Source organism: Scyliorhinus canicula, chromosome 4, assembly GCF_902713615.1.
Source record: "Scyliorhinus canicula chromosome 4, sScyCan1.1, whole genome shotgun sequence".
Lineage (NCBI taxonomy): Eukaryota > Metazoa > Chordata > Chondrichthyes > Carcharhiniformes > Scyliorhinidae > Scyliorhinus > Scyliorhinus canicula.
Window position 1 is genome coordinate 114,963,480 of NC_052149.1, and position 14,755 is coordinate 114,978,234.

At 44.9% G+C, this 14,755-nt stretch overlaps 1 protein-coding gene and 1 pseudogene across 1 annotated transcript in view; one reads left to right on the plus strand and one right to left on the minus strand.

Annotated features, from left to right (window-relative positions):
• Positions 1-14,755, plus strand: part of LOC119964903 (astrotactin-1-like) — a 3,158,558-nt gene that overhangs the window by 2,407,660 nt on the left and 736,143 nt on the right.
• LOC119964906 lies at positions 10,053-11,147 on the minus strand (annotated as a pseudogene).

A 14,755-nucleotide genomic window follows, 5' to 3' on the forward strand; every position in this document is an offset into this window, starting at 1 on the left:
TCTGGACATCAGTGGGATTTTGATAAACAGTTGTGTTGCCCCTTTTGTTTGCCATGTTTCAAACCTCAAAATACATGAGGATTTAGAGAAAAAATGCAGAATGTATAATGGTACTGCGAATGCGAATGCCACTGTGCCACCATTCAATAATATGCTTCATTTTTACATGTGCTAGCTCCCCAGCCAATAGTATGATTTACCAGACTGGCCTCCGAGACTTGAGTTACAAAGAGCAATTCTGAGTGCATTGACGAGACTTGAAGCCATTTTTTAAATATACAAAAGTCTAATTCAACACATAATGTGCTGCAGATTTTTGTACATTGAGCTTTGGATGAAAGCGGTAAGTACGGTTTCAGTTTTCTTTATTTTCTATCAAGTAGCCAATTATTTTTTTTTTTTTTCCAATTCAAGGACAATTTAGCATGGCCAATCTACCTACCCTGCACATCTTTGGCTTGTCGTGGTAAATCCACGCAGACACGGGAGAATGTGCAAACTCCACTTGGACAGTGACCCAGGGCCGGGATTCGAACCAGGATCCTCAGCGCCCCAGCCCCAGTGCTAACCACTGCGCCACGTGCCGCTCCAGTTTCAGTTTTCTAACCATATGGTTGCATCTGAACCTTGTGCTCTGCAACAATGACAAAGGAATTCCCGACCAACAGTTTGAATTCAAGGGAAAAGCAAATGCGAATTTCTGGTCAGCTTTTTGCAATTAGCCGCAAATTTGTGTTAAGTGCCCAATTGCCATCATGTGGGTGCCGACTACGTCAACTTGATGTTTTGGGGTGATTCAAATATCAGGCATGCAACAAATCACAGTCAGCTGAGCCATCGTATAAGTAAGATCAAGACGGGAATTTTACAGCACTCCAGGGGGTGGGCTCACAGGCAGGGGGGAAGGTAAAAAATGTTTAAATTACGTTTTTATAAATTTAGAGTACCCAATTCATTTTTTCCAATTAAGGGGCAATTTAGCGTGGCCAAATCACCTAGCCTGCACATCTTTGGGTTGTGGGGGTGAAACCCACGCAAACACGGAGAGAATGTGCAATTTCCATACGAACAGTAGCCCAGAGCCGGGATCGAACCTGGGACCTCGGCGCCGTGAGGCTGCAGGGCCGTACTGCCCCGGGGGAAGGTAAAATTGAGTGGTATGGTGGGAAATTCAGTGGAGGTGCCTATGCCACATGGCGAGGCCAGCAGGTGAACCCTGTGTGCAAAGGAAGGCATCCACCGCAGTACCTTGCCCCAGCATGTTCCCAGCCCCAACACTTCTGCTGCACAACCCTTCATCCACCCCAGTCCCCCTTGTCCCCTCCTTTCCCATCCCATGTCACCAGGGCCTGCCAGACTGCTATCTGACCCTATTTCCAGTTCTCTCCAGGGTTGAAAAAGAGTCATCCTGACTTGAGATCCGTTCCCTCTCCACAGATGCTGTCAGACCTGCTGAGATTGTCCAGCATTTTCTGTTTTTGCTTCAGATTCCAGCATCCACAGTAATATGCTTTTCTAATAATGCTAGACTTGGCTGAGGGCTTCGGAAGACAAAGCGCAGGCTCCCAAAGCAGACTGCTGTCGGACTTGACCACAGACCCAGGCAGTCACTTTCAATATAAAAGTATTTGAACAAATGTCCAGGAATGTTATAATGCTGACAAATATTTTTATTCTCTAAATTGCATTGTCAAAAACAATTACAGAGCTTGTTAATAGAAATGTCATCCTGTCACATTGTTTGTCATCACCAGTCTCAAAATGTTAAATTGGCGGTCTTTTCCCTGTCATTTTTATTTTCTTGAAAGCTGATCACCTCCTCATGTTTGAACAGGTGTGAAAGCTAAAACATTCTCTTCTTTGCAGCTCCCATTGCTGTTACACTGTCAGCTGATTTTTATTTGCCTCTTGTCCAAGAGTTTGCAACTGTGCCTTGCTTCACTCAGCTATCTTTCGGACAATCAAATTGCAAACTTTAGATTGGAAACGTGGTGCTGAACTGATTTTTTTTGTGTGTGTATTTTCACACACACATCCTTTTTTCCCTTTGGGGAATAGTAGGGAAGTGATGGAAGGATTTCCAAGCTGATTATTAGCCCATTGAACCACATTCTGAAAGCTCCTTCAGCAAGTCCTGGCATTAGACTTGAACCGAGAGCTTCTGGTCCAGAGGTAAGGATGCTATCACTGCGCCACAAGGCTGCTGAAGCGATAACCTCTCTATATAAACTGTGTTAATTTAAACATTTGTTTTACATCTGTTTCGAGTCAAAGAAAGGAAGGCTGGCAGCTACAAATGCCTCCTGTTAACGTACACAAAAGACAGACACAAAAGTCCCATCTTCTATGCGATTGTAAAATCATTTCAAGTGCAGGGAATGGAGTTAGACGTCTTCCAAATGACAGAGTAGCAACATACAGTGAATAGCTTCAAATGTGTGTGAAGGGGTAAGATAATCACAGCTAGTCTGAATAGCGCCTGATGCCTTGGTGACACCACTGCCCTCCAAATACTTCTGTAGCCAATGACATGTGCACTTCCTTTGATTTCCTCTCCCAGTGACAAGGGCACTGCTGTTCTTAGTGATAAAATGTTTCTTTTTCTGTTGCCGTTTCATTTCCATCCCACATTTTTCAAATGAGTGCCGTGGGATTTAACCAAATGCAAAATGCAGTCCTTCCTTGAACATATGTAGGCACGACAGATCTTGTAATACTCTCTAATGGCTTCTATGCTTTGGGGATATAAATTCATTGAAAGCTGCAGTTCATAATATTCCACTTATTTCAGAAAAATCTGAAAGCTTGATTTTTGAAAAATTTCCTTTAAAATGCGAGTGTCATTATGTGAAAGCAAATTGGCAAGATTTGCTTTTGGTTAGAAAGGCAGACATAGCTGAATAGTTATGCACATCAAGGTTATGCTGATTTTACGGAAAGGTTGATTGATTGATATTTATTGTCACATGTACCGAAGTACAGTGAAAAGTATTTTTCTGCGGTTAAGGGAATGTACGTACATAGTAGACAAAAGAATAATCAACAGACTACATTCACAGTGGTGCATCAACAAATAGTGATTGGATACAGTACGGAACAAAGCCAAACAAGAGCAGAATAGTGTTCTTACAGGGAACAGATCAGTCCAAGGGAGGATCATTGAAGAGTCTAGTAGCTGTGGGGAAGAAGCTGTTCCTATGTCTGGATGTGCGGGTCTTCAAACTTCTGTACCTTCTGCCTGATGGAAGGGTCTGGAAGAGGGCAGAGTCTGGGTGTCAGGGGTCTCTGACAATGCTGTCTGCCGTTCTGAGGCAGCGGGAGGTATAAACAGAATCAATGGGAGGATGACAAGTTTGTGTGACGCGTTGGGCTGAGTTCACCACACTCTGTAGTTTCTTGCGATCTTGGGCCGAGCAGTTGCCTTACCAAGCTGTAATGCAGCCGGATAGGATACTCTCTATGGCACACCTGTAGAAGTTTCGATGCCGAATTTCTTTAGCTTCCGTCGGAAGTAGAGACGTTCTTGGGCTTTCTTGACTGTTGCATCAACGTGAGTTGACCAGGACAGACTGTTGGTGGTGGTGACCCCCAGGAACTTAAAAACTTAAATCTATTGACCATCTCCACTTCAGAGCCATTGATGCAGACATGAGTGTGTGTCCTGCTGCGCTTCATGAAGTCGAAGACCAGTTCCTTGGTCTTTCCAACATTGAGAGAGGTTGTTTTCGGAACACCATGCAACCAAGTGATCTATCTCCCTTCTGGAGTCTGATTCATCATTGTTTGAAATACGACCCACCACAGTCGCATTATCTGCAAACTTATAGATTGAATTGGAGTTGAATCTTGCCACACAGTCGTGTGTGCACAGGGGGTACAGTAGAGGACTGAGCACACATCCTTGTGGGGCCCCGGTGTTGAGAACTATTGTGGAGGAGGTGTTGTTACCTATCCTGACAGATTGCAGTCTGTTCGTGAGGTGAATGTCATGTCAGAGTACCTTTAAGAAATTGCAGTTAACATTACCTGACAAAATGTGAAAAGATGAGGTTATTATGGCAGTGGTTAAGCATTTAAAGTTGCCTGAGATACAGTTTGACTAATTGGAAATGACAAAAATCCAGTTACAAATTAAACAAATGGAACATAAGAAAGAATTAAAGCAGCTTGAATACGAAAGAGAGAGAGAGGAAAAAGAAAGCGAGAGAGAAAGAGAGAGAGGAAAGAGAAAGAGAGAGAGAGGAAAGAGAAAGAGAGAGAGGGGAAAAAGAAAAGGAGAGAGAAGAAAGGAGAAAAGAAAGAATAGTCCTAGCAGAACAAAAAGAAAGAGAAAGGGAGATACAGATCAGGGATAAAGATAGTGAGAGAGTTTGAACTTCAGAAAATGGCCATGAAACATGACAGTCAGTTAAAATTGGCAGACATAAAGGGAAACCTACAGTTGGATGATAGTGATGAGAATAGTGAGAAAGAGCGTCAAAGTCGAAGGCTTGGTGAGGATCTATTTAAATATGTCCAAGCATTGCCAAGTTTAATGAGAAGGAGGGAGAAGCCTTTTTCATTTCATTTGAGAAGGTGGCTAAACAAATGAAATGGCCACAGGACATGTGGGAATTACTGATTCAAACAAAGCTGGTAGGTAGGGCAAGTGAAGTCTTTGCATCACTACCAGAGGAGGTATGAGGACATATGAGGAGGTGAGAAAATCCATCTTAGGTGCATATGAACTAGTGCCTGAAGCCTGCAGACAAAGATTTAGAAATGTAAGGAAATAACCTGGTCAAACATACATGGAGTTTGAAAGGATCAAACAGAGTAATTTTGATAGGTGGATAAGGGCTTTGAAAATAGACCAAACATATGAAGCTCTCAGAGAAATTATAGAACATAGAACATACAGTGCAGAAGGAGGCCATTTGGCCCATCAAGCCTGCACTGACCCACTTAAGCCCTCACTTCCACCCTATCCCCGTAACCCAGGAACCCCTTCTAACCTTTTTGGACACTAAGGGCAATTTAGCATGGCCAATCCACCTAACCTGCACGTCTTTGGACTGTTGGAGGAAACCAGAGCACCTGGAGAAAACCCACGCAGACACGGGGAGAATGTGCAGACTCCACACAGGCAGTGACCCAGCGGGGAATCGAACTTGGGACCCTGGCGCTGTGAAGCCACAGTGCTATCCACTTGTGCTACTGTGCTGCCCTAAACTTTTGAAGGAGTTTAAAAGTTCAATTCCTGGTGTAGTGAGAACTCATGTGGAAGAGCAGAGGGTTGAAATTGTGAGATTGGCAGCAGAAATGGCAGATGATTATGAATTAGTTCATAAATCAATGTTTGGTTCACAACATCAGTTTCAGCCTGTTAGGGATAGAAACTGGGGATATGAGAAATACTCAAGCGGCAAAGGTAAAGGTGATTTGATGGGAGATAATAAGGAGAGTGTACTCAGATTAAAAATGAAATCCAGGAGGGTGGAAAAGAAATTAAAAGTTTCAAATGTTTTCACTGTAATAAACTAGACCATGTAAAGTCATAGCGTTGGTGGTTGAAGAAAAGCACTGGGAAGGCTGATGTGGTAAAACAGGGTAAGACAGTGGGGTTTGTTAAAGTGGTGAAGGAAAGCCCAAGTGAAGCAAAGGAGGTGCAAAAGATTGTACAGCCTGATCAAGAGGTGATTGAGAAGAAGGTGCCAGATCTCTTTAAAGAATTTATTGTGTGGGTAAAGTTTACTCGTGTATCAGGAGGAGCAGGTAAAGAAGTCACAATTTTAAGAGATATGGGAGCTAGTCAATCTTTAATGTTAAGAGATGAGGAGTTATGTAGTTTGGGAAGAATATTGCCAGAAAAGGTGGTAATATGTGGAATTCAGGGTGAGAGGAGTAGTTTTCCATTATATTAGGTAAGGTTGGAAAGTCCAGTGAAGAGTGGTGAAGTGGTAGTCGGAGTTATAGAGAAACTATCTTGTCCAGGAGTACAGTTTATCTTGGGTAATGATATAGCTGGATTGCAGGTGGGAGTGATGCCTACTGTGGTGGATAAGCCAGTGGAAAGTCAGACAACTGAAGTGTTGAAGGACGAGTATCCTGGGATTTTACCGAATTGTGTAGTAACAAGGTCGCAAAGTCACAGGTTAAGACAAGACGAGAAATCAAATAGTGAAGATGAAAGTGATGTGCAATTATCAGAAACAATTTTTGATCAGATGGCTGAAAGACAACAAGAACAGGTGGAGGACGAGGCAGATATTTTTAGTTCAGGAAAATTGGCGGAGTTACAACAAAAAGATATAGAAATAAATCGGATGTATCAGAAAGCATACACGGAAGGGGAATCTGAGTGTATGCCAGTGTGTTATTACCGTAAAAGTGATGTCTTGATGAGAAAATGGAGACCTCTACATATGCAGGCGGATGAAAAGTGGGCAGAAGTTCATCAAGTAGTATTGCTGGTAGGGTATCGAAAGGAGGTGTTGCGTGTTGCACATGAGGTACTAGTGGGAGGTCATTTGGGAATAAGGAAAACTCAAGCTAAAATCCAGAAACATTTTTATTGGCCTGGACTACATAAAGATGTAGTTAAATTTTGTCAATTATGTCACACATGTCAAGTGATAGGGTAACCTCAAGCAGTGATAAAACCACCACCCTTAATACCCATTCCAGCATTTGAGGAACCATTTACAATGGTCCTAATTGCATAGGACCACTTCCTAAAACAAAGGGCGCGATTCTCCCAATGGGAGACTAAGTGCCGACGCCGGAGTGAAACCCGGAGTGTTTCACTCCGGCGTCGGAGGCCGCTCCTCGCCCCCTATTCTTCCCCCCCAACCCCGGGGGGGCTAGGACGTCAGCCGCGCATGCGCAGCTTGGCCGCTCAGAACCGGGCATGCGCGGTTGCCATCTTCCCCTCCGCTGCCCCGCAAGACATGGCGGCTTGATCTTGCGGGGCAGCGGAGGGAAAAGGGTGCGTCATTTACAGACGCCGGCCCGATGATCGGTGGGCACTGATCACGGGCCAGACATCTGCTGAGCACACCCGTGGTGCTCGATCCTCCCTCCGCCTCCCACAGGCCCCACACTCACCGGCCGCACGCTGTTCACGCCGGCAGCGACCAGGTGTGGTTGGCGCCGGCGTTAACCGGTCAGGTTCGGCAGGCCGCTCGGCCCATCCGGGCCGGAGAATCATCGGTCGGCATGAGAAACGACGAGCGGCGATTCTCCAGGCGGCCTGTCGAAAAACGCGACACGCCATTTTTGGGTGGGTGGGAGAATCGCGGGGGGTGCCAGGGTGGCGTGTCGTGATTCGCCCGGCCCGCCCGCTATTCTCCCACCCGGCGTGGGGTGCGGAGAATCGCGCCCAAAAAGTGGGAATCAATATCTTTTGACTATAATGGATGTGTCTACTAGGTTTCCAGAGGCCATTCCAGTATGTAATATTACAGCTAAATAGATTGTGGAGGAGTTACTTAAATTCTTTATTAGATATGGACTACCCACAGAAATGCAATTGGATCAAGGATCAAATTTTACCTCAAGGTTATTTAAAGAAGTTATGGATAGCTTAGGAATAAAACAATTTAAATCAACTGCGTACCATCCAGAATCTCAGGGAGCATTAGAAAGGTGGCATCAGACATTAAAGACAATGATAATTGTCGCAATTATCCAAAGGATTGGAATAAAGGAATTCCATTTGTACTGTTTGCAATTAGGGTTGCACCTAATAAGTCAACTAAATTTCGTCCGTTTGAACTAAATTTTGGTCATGAGGTAAGAGGACCACTTAAATTAATTAAGGAAATATTAGTGAGTGAGAAATCGGAAATTACATTGTTGGATTGCATGCCAAATTTTAGAGAATGAGTAAATAGAGCAGCTGAATTGGCTCGATAGCATTTAAAAGTTGCACAAAATGTGATGAAACGGGTCGCGGACAAGAAATCCAAAGTTCGTAGTTCTGCCAGTGGAGATAAAGTTTTAGTATTGTTACCAGTGGTAGGGGAACCTTTAAAAGCTAGGTTTTGTGGACCTTATCAAATTGAAAGGAAATTAAGTGAGGTGAATTACGTGGTTAAAAACACAATATAGAAGGAAGACTCACCGAGTGTGTCATGTGAATATGCTTAAAAGGTACTTTGAAAGGGAAGGAGAGAAAAAGGAGGAGGTTTTAATGATTCTAACTCAAAATGATGAACCAAATGACATACCCCAAATTAAATTGGAAAATGGGGATGTTCTTAGAAATTGGGATAAATTGTTGAGTTCCCTTCCAGAGGAAAAACGAACTGACTTGAAAGAGTTATTGATATCACCTGGGCAAGTTTGTAGAGATGAATTGGGAAGTACTAAAATGGCTATACATGATGTAGATGTGGGAAATGCTGTTCCAATCAAACAACATCCATATAGACTTAACCGTTTAAAATTGGCACAAGTTAACAAAGAGATTGAGAGTATGCTTAAAAAGGTCAGAATTGAAATGGGTTGCAGCCAATGGAGCTTACCCACAGCGCTTAAACCAGATGGTACCCAATGGTTGTGTGTGGACTATAGAAAGGTTAATGCAGTTACAAGAACAAACTCTTATCCTATCACATGTTTGGAGGATTGCATTGAGAAAGTGAGACAATCAGCTTTTATTTCCAAACTGGATTTGTTTAACGGTTACTGGCAGGTACCTTTATTGGAAAGGGCGAAGGAGATTTCAGCTTTTGTGACTCCAGATGGTATATACCAATTCAAAGTTATGCCATTTGGCATGAAAAACGCCCCAGCCACATTTCAACGGTTAATTAACAAAGTTGTTTCATTACCCAATTGTGTGGTATACATCAACGATCTGCTACTTTTCAGCCAGACATGGAAAGAACATTTAAAACATCTGATGGAGTTATTTGATCGACTTTAGGAGGCAGGTTTGGTGGTAAACCTAGTCAAAAGTGAATTTGGAAAAGCCCAAGTCACTTTCCTTGGCCATACGATTGGACAGGGTCGAATGGTCACACTTGATGTGAAACCAACAGTTGTTGAGGAGTTTTCAACACCCTCAAGAAAAGGGAAATAATGCGATTTCTTGGTCTGAGTGGATTTGATCAAACATTTGTCCAAAGGTTTTATAGCGTGATTGCTCCACTGATGGACTTGATCAAGAAGCGTAACAAATTCCAGTGGACAGGGGAGTGTCAACAGGCATTTGACGGCCTGAAAGCTGTGATAACCAATGCCCCTGTATTGGAGAATTACAAGGGCCTCTGTGATCAGATTGAACTAAAGTATCTGACTTTAAAGAGAAATATCGAGGCGTAGAGAAATGGCTGGATCGTGCAGAGACCTTCTTGTTCAGTGAGTCTGTCAATCAAGAAGAATTTCAGTTGGAGCAAGAAGAACGAAAAAAAATGGACGATATTATTATACCTGTTTGCGTGTGTTATTTTTTGAAACTATAAAATATATTGACTGTGTGCATTTCTTAAAGGATGGTGAAAAGGTGAAAAATGAAACCATCTTGAAGATGGTGGTTTATTTTTTTTTCTTGGGGGGAGGTGTCATGCTAGAGTACCAGAGTACCTTCAAGAAATGGGTGTTTAAGAAATGTACCTTTACGAAATGGGTGTTTATCAGTGATGTCAGAGTGTGGGTGGAGCTGGACTGTCTGTCAGCTTTACTTTCGTTTTTGAGCAGGCTGCTATATAGTGAGTTTTTGGTTTCATTTTCAGTGTTTGAGCTGAAGCCAGACAAAACAGGTGTACTGTTGTTCTCTCTGCCATGAAAAGACTATCTTGATCATTTGGCGAATTCAGAATTATAAATGTTCTGATACATACAATTTGATACATACAAGTTTTCATTTATTTAGGCGTATTTCTTGCCTTATCAACAGACAGAACTTTCTCTTCATGGAGACGGTCAGTGTGACGAGGTGGGAGGGGGCTGAGCATGCAGGTCAAGGGCTAGCAAGCTCCGTGTCTGAGGGTCCTCGAGTGGGACGGGGGGGCGGGGGGGAAGGGGGTGGGGGTTTAACCAGTGAAAAATGCAGCAGACTTGGAGTCGCCAGGCTGACTTTCAACCTTTACTTCTTGGTGGAAATGTGGAGGATCAGGTCGATGACCCTATTGCTGTAGGCAAACTCATTATCGTATCAGGAGATAAGCTTCACAAAGTTATCGTTCAACGCAATCCCGGCACCTGCATCAAAGATAGAGGAGTGTGTGTCCCCATTGAAGTCAGTCGACACAACCTCGTCCTCGGTGTATCCCAGGATTCCTTTCATGGGTCCTTCAGAAGCTGCCTTCATGGTTGCCTTGATGTCTTTATATTTGGCAGCCTTTGACAGGCGGCAGGTCAGGTCAACCACCTGAAAAATTGTATGTATCGAATTGTATGTATCAGGTCAACCATGGAGATGTTAGGAGTTGGCACCCGGAAAGCCATCACGGTCAGCTTCCCATTCAGTTCAGGGGTGACTTTGCCCACATCCTTGGTAGCACTAGTTGAAGCAGGAATGATGTTCTGATGGGCGCCTCTACCATCTCTCCATAGCTTCCCAGAGGGACTGTCTACTGTCTTCTGGGTGGCTGTGTAGGCATGGACAGTGGTCATCAGAGCTTTAATGATCCCAAACTTGTCATTGATGACTTTGGCCAGAGGAGCGAGGAAGTTCGTGTACAGGCGGCATTGCTGACAATGGTCATGTTCTTGTCGAATTTGTCATAATTGACACCCACGACGAACATGGGAGCATCGGCAGACGGAGCAGAGATGACCATTCGCTTTGCACCGCCATTCAGATGAGCCGAAGCTTTCTCGAGGGTGGTGAAGACCCCTGTGGACTCCACTACGTACTGAGCCCCTGCGTCGCCCCACTTGATGTTAGCCGGGTCACGCTCCTGGAAAACGCTGACAGGTTTCCCATTGATGATGAGTTTCCCATTCTCGGACTTGACTGTTCCTTTGAACGTCCCGTGGGTAGAGTCATATTTGAACATGTAAATGATATAGTTCACATCAATGAATGGGTCATTAATGGCCACCACTTCTATCTTGGCATTGGCAATGGCAGTCCTGGTAACCAGGCGACCAATGCGTCCAAATCCGTTGATGCCGATCTTCACATGTTGCAGTGTCTGAGTCTGGGCTCCTTGAGTGCTGTGATTCAGAAAGAGGAAGCAATTATAAATGTTCTCAGTAGTGAAATTAAGCCTGATGTCTTTCTTTTAAAAGGTGGTTTTAAGTCTTATGGATGTTAAAAGGAAAGTAAGAATTACTTAGTATTGTATTCTTTGTTGTATTTGAGTTAATGGTTGCTAAGATGTTCACTGTATGTTTTAAAAAGGGTAACTTGAGTTCGTAGAATAAACATTGTTTTGCTTAAAAAAATACTTTTCCATTTCTGCTGTCCTACACCTGTAGAGTGGGCCGTGTGCTCCCCATACCACAATCTATTAAAAGTTGTGGGTCAGGTGAACCCCATGATACACTTTGGGGTTCTCTAAACCCTGGCCCATAACATGAGACAAAGACACATTTTACACTGGCCCACAACATCCTGGCTGCACAGCTTCAGATCTGGGGGACCCCCAAAAACGTGCAGGGGAATCCCTCTCAGAAACTCCGAGGGAAGAGTTTATCTGGAAATTGTCCAGAAGTGCTAACTTCCCCAAACATGTGCTAAGCCAGGAATTATCTGGCAAAGCAATTTAAATCACCACCTTTATATTGTTCTGCCAATATTAGGCTAGCAGTTATTCAGAAAAAGTTAGAAGGAATAAACGTAGGTCTAACTTCAGTGTAACTATATCAAAGACACAGAGCCTCATATGGGACCCCCCCCCCACCCCCCCCCCCCCTCACCCCCCCCCCCCCCCTCACACCCCCCCCCCCCCCCCCCCCCTGCCCTCCCCATACTCCGGAAGCCCCAGATGATTACCTCACCCTCTCCCCCATTTAAGCACTTGCCCTGGGGGATTCCCCAACCTTGTCCACCCTCACCAGCACGGGACACCCTCCCCTCCAGCCTCAACTTGATTTCCTCGATCCATCCCAGCTGGACCACCCACAAGACCGAACCCAAACCCACTTTCCCCATTCCAACCTGACCCCCACTCCTTCGATCTGACCCCACCAGACCCAACCCGAGTCAACTCCCACTCCGCCCTCAACCAGACCTGAGCTCCAACCTCTCTAACTGACCCTCACATTCAATCACACTCCCATCAGTCCTGATCCAACGTGATCACCACATACTCGCATCTGACACTCAACACCTCAGGACTCAACCCGACCACCAGCCCGTCCCTTTCTGACACAACATCTCCCCCTCCCAACCCGACACGCACCCTCCTAAACTGACTCAACTCTGACCACCGACCCGACTCTCACCCCCCAACCACACACTCACCTCCAGACCTGGCTCTGACCCCCAACCCAACCTGATGCCCACCCACAGATCCAACCCGGCCCCAGCCCCCCAACCAGATCACTGCCTCCCAGGACCCAATGCGACCCCCTCCCCCAGATCCGACCGCCACTGCCCAGGATCCACCCGAACCTCACTCCCCAACCACACCCCCAGGACTTGCATCTGACTTGCATCCCCCAGCCCAAAACCTACCCCTCAGACCTGACCCCAGCCCCTCCAACCTTTTAAAAAATAAACTTTGTGTACCCAATTCATTTTTTCCAATTAAGGGGCAATTTAGCGTGGCCAATTCACCTACCCCGCACATCTTCGGGTTGTGGGGGCGAAACCCCCGCAAGCACGGGGAGAATGTGCAAACTCCACACGGACAGTGACCCAGATTCGGGATCGAACCTGGGACCTCGGCGCTGTGAGGCTGCAGGGCTAACCCACTGCACCACCGTGCTGCCCTGCCCCTCCAACCTGACCCCACACCCCCAACCCACTCCCTGACCAAACCCATCCCCCCCAATCCGCCGGCCATGACTCACCCCCCAACCCCTTGACCAAACCCAACCCATATCCTTCCGCACCCCACACCCACCCTCCTGATGTCTGACACCCCCCCACCCCTATGAATGACCTCTTGCACCTCCATTTTGGAACCTGCCCCATGTCGGATCCCTTCACCTCTCCAGGCACTGCTCTGCCTAGTCTCACCTGGCCTGTGTCTGGAAGGTCGAGCGAGACAGGCATTGAATAATTTTAGCACAGGTAAGTGGGTAGGAGTGGCAGTCCAATGCTGATTGTCACTCCAGGGAAGAGTTATAATAAAATAATCTCAAAACATTTGCCGAATGAAGAAGGCGATATCCCTTTAACGTGAAATGATTAAAAGTTGCTCACTTGTTTTGCAAAAGCAGTAAAGCTTCCGAACATTCCACGATCCTGCACCACCTGACTGCTGCGGGACAGAATGTTCTGTGTGTTTGTTTGCCCACATCTGTAGGTGTGATCATTAGAATGCGCTTTAAGATGCATTGATTGAGCTTTCAACAATTGCCCTAACACTTTATCGGTCTGAAGATGGAAATTAGAACTTGAACGGTTGCCATGGAGATGCCTCCAAAATTAAGATAATCACCACAAAATGCACCCACAGCTCTTCTTCATGATTTTTCACTGATTTTTTAAAAAACTGAGACGCTTCAATTCAACCACCGACAGATCCCGGTCTCTCATCTCAGAACTACAGATTAGCAGCAGTCCAGTACCAAGTGAAGTAATTACATTGTTCATTCTTAAATATATGATGTGAAGTCAAAGCACCCTGTTTTTCCACCACAAGGAAGGGCTTATCATCTGAAAGTTATGGGAATCAAACAGCCTTCATTGATACTGCCTTTCTGAACATGGGCAGGATCCCACTTCCCAAGCAAAAAGTCTTGCAGGCAGACATGGGGGTGTCTGTTTGTACCTGTGTGAGAGACATTGTACAAATCAATGTGTCACTGAACAAAAGGTATATGCACGAAGGCCCTGAAATTACTCCACAGGATATAATGATAATCTTTATTGTCACAAGTCTTACATTAACACTGCAATGAAGTTACTGTGAAAAGCCCCTGGTTGCCACAATCCAGCACCTGTTCAGGTACACTGAGGGAGAATTCAGAATGTCCAATTAATCTAACAAACACGTCTTTCAGGACTTGTGGGAGGAAACAGGAGCACCCAGAGGAAAACCGCACAGACACGGGGAGAACGTGTAGGCTCCGCACAGACAGTGACCCAAGCTGGGAATCGAACCTGAGACCCTGGTGCTGTGAAACAATAGTGCTAGCCATTGTGCTACCATGCTGCCCAGATTACTTTTGATGATTATGTGTTTGTGTGACATTCATCTCCCTACATTCGAGCAGATACGTTATTAAAATTGCTTAACACCTCTATTAAAACAGTGCAAAAAGGCTACTATGCGGTCTAAAGTTGTACATCACACCATGCCATTTCACAGTCTTTATTTCCTATTCTATAATTGTAGCAGCAATGCATTAAAAAAAAAGATTATATTTAGAATATATATTTCAACAATAACTAATGCAATGTTGTGGCATTGCAGCAGACTTTTTAAAAAATCTTTTTATTGGCATTTCCCATATTTATAAGCAATTTGCAGCAGACTTTTAATATGCCTCCTATCTTTCACACCCTAAGCAGGCCTTTTAAATCAGAGACTGAACAAGGAATTAAGCCCAATTTTAATTTTCCCTTGAGTCTTTCTCACCTACTTACATCCCTCTATAATTTGTGTGGAGAGAGTTGACCGTACTGTCAAGGTACTGACATTCTAAT